Raw genomic sequence first — 5,239 nt, 5'->3', positions numbered from 1 at the left:
GCTCAATATCGGATCGTAAGCTAATTTAAATATGAATTAATAACGAATTACGAAATTAACAAACGGAACCGCCCAGCCCTACTAATCACCTCTCAACAAAAGTTTGCTTGAGGCACTGTCAGGCCATTATATGCTAATCAAGGTAGTCAGTTGAAACATTCACACCTAGCTCCAGCAGACAAGAGTCCTTTGTCCCACCCTGGTCATTCCACAGATATATAAACCCATTTTCTTAGTTCCAACAGAACTCACTACCTCTGAGGATGCTTGCCATTGATGCAGGCGAAACGTCAGGAGAGAATTCCTCTAGATCATGGCCATATAGCCCAAAAAAACTACAACAACCCAGTGATTCCGGCCATGAAAGCCTTCGACAATACTTTGACACACGTATTTCATTAAAAAAGGAGGCACCTTATAGTCAGGTGAGAATTTTTTATTACCAAAGTAAGAGAAGCAAGCAAAGGAAACAAAGTAGAGGGCTCCCCGGAGAAACAAGACTCATCTCTGTGCAAATAATACCCCACCAAAGAATTGGAAATTATGGCAAGATTTCCCCCTCCCTGTGAAGAACACCAAATATCCCATTGCTTTTGCTTTGACCTTCTGAGGTCTGGAGGAGATGAGTCCAGGTCAGTGTCTTCTCTTAGCCCTACAGAGCAGAAAAATGAAAGCCAATGACTGCTTTTGGGGTGCCTTTGGCGTTCAAAGGAGGTGAACCAGAACAATAAAGACCACCTAATTGGGGACAGGAAAAACCAGCAGCACTTTCTGTCTTCTTCTAGATCCATTCCTGTTTCCAAGAGATTGGTTTCACAATGGAATATTAGGCCATCAGAAGGAGAACGCCCTACGGATTGAGAAAGAACACAGCTGTGTTAGTTCTGCCTATGTTGCCCATTAAAACCATTGTGGCGTGTGATTGCCAAACCCCACTTTTGTAGTCCTTGGCTTGCCAACCACAAGTCACCCCAACTTCTTGCATTGTGGGCATTTCCTCCCAAAAAGTATGCAGCAAATATAAACGGCACTTCCACCCTATAGAATGCCCTCTATGTTTTAATCTTTGATCTGTGTATTTTAATATATGTCTTCTGTAGAAATACATTTTAATATGTGCATTTCATCAAATGATTGTGTATTTATGTTGTAACCACCTCGAGTTACAAGGAGAAATGGGTAAGCACAACAACAACTATGGTAAGATGCCCAAAGCATGCTTTCTCTATTGGGAATCTCATTTTACTATGATCTCATTGCAATGGATTTGCATTCTTAGCCCCGACCCATACCTCTCCAGAGGCGACATCCACCTTCTTCACTCCAAGCTCTTTCATCATTGGTAGCGGGAATCCAGCAGCCAGCACAACTAGAAGGGGAAAAGTCATATGTAGGTTTGTAGAGACACATGTATGTGCATGTGATGGGATCATAATCAGTGTATCTGCTCCAGACAGTACATATTCTGCATATACAATATGATCCCCACATCCATGGTTTCACTTAGGCTGCATCTACACTGTAGAATTCATCCAGCTTGACTCCACTTTAATTGCCATGGCTCAATGCTAAAGGATTATGGGATCTGTTGTTTGTTGAGGCACCAGCATTCTTTAGCAGACAAGGCTGGACCACACCAACAACCACAATGTCAGACTACACAGAGAAGCCATTGAAATCCACAAGCATGTGGACAATTTCAACAGAAAGGAAGAGACCATGAAAATGAACAAAATCTGGCTACCAGTATTAAAAAAAACTCTAAAATTATAACAGCAAAACAACAGAGAGGAAAAAACCAGGCACAGATTAACACCTCCCAGCAACAGATTTTCCCAGGCTCAGGCAGGCCTTCAAATGCTAATGAAGGTGATCAGCTAAACATTCACACCTAACTGCAGCAGGGAAGAGCTCCTTGCCCCACCCCAGCCATTCCACAGATATATAAACCCAGTTTTCCTACTTCCAACAGACCTCACAACCTCTGAGGATGCTTGCCATAGATGCAGGCGAAACGTCAGGAGAAATGCCTCTAGAACATGGCTCTATAGCCCGAAAAAACCCACAAGAACCTAGGGCTAAAACTCTTGTGAGACTGTAACTCCCAGGATGGCATCACATTGAGCCATGGCTGTGAAAGTGGTGTCAAACTACATTAATTGTGCAGAGTAGATAAAACCTTGGGACAACCTGTAAAAGCTACACCCTCCTTTATCCATCCCAGGTATAAAATTAGGGTCCCTTATTATCCTTTGAAAATAATAGGGTTTGTTATTATTTCCCATATCCACGCAAACTCCAGGGACATATCGTCCATGTTTTGGGGTCATATTGAATCTCCTTTTGCAAAAATCCAAAGAGGAGAAGGTTTGTACGCAATCTATCTTTATCTGTCTATCTATCTATCTATCTATCTATCTATCTATCTATCTATCTATCATCTCTATCTATCTCTTTATCTATCTATCTATCTCTATCTATCTATCTATCTATCTATCTATCTATATCTATCTATATCTATCTCTCTCTCTCTCTCTCTCTATCTATCTATCTATCTATCATCTCTATCTATCTCTCTATCTCTCTATCTCTCTATCTCTCTATCTCTCTATCTATCTATCTCTATCTATCTATCTATCTATCTATCTATCTAAATGTTTACGTTCTTCTCTATATCTAAGGGTCTCAGAGAAGCTGCAACAAATGTAATTTCTAGTCTCCTTTAAGAGAGGAAAGCAGAATGAAATGATGATGATGATGATGATGATGATGATGATGATGATGATAAGAAGGCTTTAAAAGGGTTTTTAAGAATGAGACAGGGGGTGCTGTGAAGAGTTTGACTATTTTTTTTACATTATTTTAATGGTTTATAGAATCCTAGAATCCTAGAGTTGGAAGAGACCTCCTGGGCCATCCAGTCCAACCCCATTCTACCAAGAAGCAGGAATGTTGCATTCAAATCACCCCTGACAGATGGCCATCCAGCCTCTGTTTAAAAGCTTCCAAAGAAGGAGCCTCCACCACACTCCGGGGCAGAGAGTTCCACTGCTGAACGGCTCTCACAGTCAGGAAGTTCTTCCTCATGTTCAGATGGAATCTCCTTTCTTGTAGTTGGAAGCCATTGCTCCGCGTCCTAGACTCCAGGGAAGCGTAAAACAAGCTTGCTCCCTCCTCCTCCCTGTGGCTTCCTCTCACATATTTATACATGGCTATCATGCCTCCTCTCAGCCTTCTCTTCTTCAGGCTAAACATGCCCAGCTCCTCAAGCTGCTCCTCATAGGGCTTGTTCTCCAGACCTTTTATCATTTTAGTCGCTCTCCTCTGGACACATTCCAGCTTGTCAATATCTCTCTTGGATTGTGGTGCCCAGAATTGGACACAATATTCCAGGTGTGGTCTAACCAAAGCAGAATAGAGCATGGGGAGCATGACTTCCCTAGATCTAGACACTATGCTCCTATTGATGCAGGCCAAAATCCCATTGGCTGTTTTTGCCGCCACATCACATTGTTGGCTCATGTTTAACTTGTTGTCCACGAGGACTCCAAGATCTTTTTCACACGTACTGCTCTCAAGCCAGGCATTGTCCCCCATTCTGTCTCTTTGCATTTCGTTTTTCCTGCCAAAGTGGAGTATCTTGCATTTGTCCCTGTTGAACTTCATTTTGTTAGTTTTGGCCCATCATCTCTCTAATCTGTCAAGATCCCTTTGAATCCTGCTCCTGTCCTCTGGAGTCTTGGCTCTCCCTCCCAATTTGGTGTCGTCTGCAAACTTGATGATCCTGCCTTCTAGCCCTTCCTCTAAGTCGTTAATAAAGATCCTGAAGAGGACCGGGCCCAGGACAGAACCCTGCGGCACTCCACTTGTCACTTCTTTCCAGGATGATGAAGAAGTAGTAGTATTTCAGCTGTTTTAAGCAACTAAAAAGAGTGGCAGCAAAAAACTTTGAGCGCTTTCAATTGGTAGTTTAAACACTGCAATATAATGCAGTTTGAAACTGCAATATATATGGTCAGTGTAGACTCAGATGATACACTCAGTTCTTGTGGGTTTTTTCGGGCTATATGGCCATGTTCTAGAGGCATTTTCTCCTGACGTTTCGCCTGCATCTATGGCAAGCATCTTCAGAGGTGAGGTCTGCTGGAGCTGGGAAAAAAGTGGTTTATATATCTGTGGAATGACCAGGGTGAGACAAAGGGCTTAGTTTCAACAATTCAACAATTCAATTCAACAATTCAATTTCAACAGAAAGGAAGAAACCATGAAAATGAACAAAATCTGGCTACCAGTATTAAAAAATTCTAAAATTGCAACAGCAAAAACAGCAGAGAGAAAAACAGGCAGGGACATCTAATCACCTTTCAAGAAGAGTTTGCTCCAGGCACAGTCAGCCCATTGCATGCTAATCAAGGTGGTCAGTTGAAAGATTCACACCCAGCCCAAATTACAAAAGCCCTTTGTCTCACCCTGGTCATTCCACAGATATATAAACCCCTTTTTTCCCAGCTCCAGCAGACCTCACTACCTCTGAGGATGCTTGCCATAGATGCAGGCGAAACGTCAGGAGAAATGCCTCTAGAACATGGCCATATAGCCCGAAAAAACCCACAAGAACTGAGTGATTCCAGCCATGAAAGCCTTCGACAATACATTCAGATGATACAGTTTAACGTCTTGGAACTGTATTATATGAGACTACACGGACCATATCTTGGAGTTTCAAACTGCATTATATGGCAGTGTAGAGTAGGCCACTGTCAAAACCAAGTGCATAACCGCATTTGGAGGGAAATAAAATCAGTTCAAATCCAGAAGTTTGAAGAAAAGGCCATAAGCAGACAACAGTTTCCACCCATCTATCCTCATTCATAAATGTGCACAGTACTTACTGTTTGCATATGATACATATGTGTTGGATAGGAGCTGCAATATTGCAGGACGCATGGGCAGAGGCTGAAAGAAAACGCATGAAATTAAATTGGATTCGAAGATGGGGACCTGCAGACAGACATTGCACACACACAAATCAGATTCTGATGGAGAAATTAAGAATGAAAGAAGGAAATTGCATCCCATCTTACAAAAAGTGCACATGACAGATTATTTGCCTGCGAGTGACCAAGAAAATGAGCCTTGCATCAAATGATAGAACCCATAGACACTTGCAATCAAACAGCATCAGGGATGGGATGTGTGTGTCATAAGGTCTCCAAGGACACAACAGAGCCATGGATTC

At 42.2% G+C, this 5,239-nt stretch overlaps 1 long non-coding RNA gene across 1 annotated transcript; it reads right to left on the bottom strand.

Moving 5' to 3' along the window:
• Positions 1-415: 415 nt before the first annotated feature.
• LOC137096841 (uncharacterized) lies at positions 416-4,950 on the bottom strand. Its single transcript, XR_010909775.1, has 3 exons — positions 4,893-4,950; positions 1,293-1,369; positions 416-850 (listed from the first exon to the last, which is right to left on the bottom strand). It is a non-coding gene; the product is annotated as an uncharacterized lncRNA (long non-coding RNA).
• Between the last annotated feature and the right edge of the window lie 289 nt (positions 4,951-5,239).

The sequence above is a fragment of the Anolis sagrei genome, chromosome 4 (genome assembly GCF_037176765.1).
Source record: "Anolis sagrei isolate rAnoSag1 chromosome 4, rAnoSag1.mat, whole genome shotgun sequence".
Taxonomy (NCBI): Eukaryota; Metazoa; Chordata; class Lepidosauria; order Squamata; family Dactyloidae; genus Anolis; species Anolis sagrei.
The sequence above is the reverse complement of the archived record's forward strand: the minus strand, read 5'-3'. Positions and strand labels throughout refer to the sequence as shown.